Raw genomic sequence first — 752 nt, 5'->3', positions numbered from 1 at the left:
TAATGGTGTTAGAGTTGTCTGATTTGGTTGCAGCTTATGCTTTAATTGTTTATCTGTGAAAGGAGAAAAAGTAATCCTATTTAGCATAGATGCTACCTTCAGCCAATGCTATGAAATTCATAGAAGATTTAAATCATAATGCATTCAATTATAATCCTCATGAAAGTCACTTTTGTTGTTAGTGTAGTGCTAAGGTTCATAAAATAACAGAAATCCTTATTTGCTCTAAGTTTTTATTAGCTTAATTCTGAGTATATGACCTGAATTTCCAATTAGGTAAGAAGCTTTGTACCTAGGATAAGAGTTAATCTGAACCCAATTATGTTAATATAAACAGAAATAATTTCAAATTGTATTTGTGGGTTCATCAGTCAGACCGGGCACAATAACACAACCATTTTGAAGCTTTATGAAGCAGTTTGGTTTCTTGAGATGAAATAGGATCTCAGAAGTATAGTAATTGCTGGAAGATAATGTTGAGCAGTGGGAGGAATATTTCATCATTAAAGAACATCCTGTAGGATCCGGGGATCGCTATGGTAACTGGATGGAGCTGCAGGACTCTGTGCAGACATGCCCCCAAGGAGAGAAGGAAGAGAATGAACGAGAAGAAATTGTTGACTTTCTCTGCCACTTCTTTAAGGACGATTGAAGTTAAGCTGTTTAACATTCAGATGCAGCTGGGTAGTGTCATTACAGCATGGAGTGTGCAGAACTGTTCACCTCTGCATTCAAAAATAAATCTGCAGCAG

Source organism: Aythya ferina, assembly GCF_964211825.1.
Source record: "Aythya ferina genome assembly, chromosome: 7".
NCBI classification, from domain to species: domain Eukaryota; kingdom Metazoa; phylum Chordata; class Aves; order Anseriformes; family Anatidae; genus Aythya; species Aythya ferina.
The sequence above is the reverse complement of the archived record's forward strand: the minus strand, read 5'-3'. Positions refer to the sequence as shown.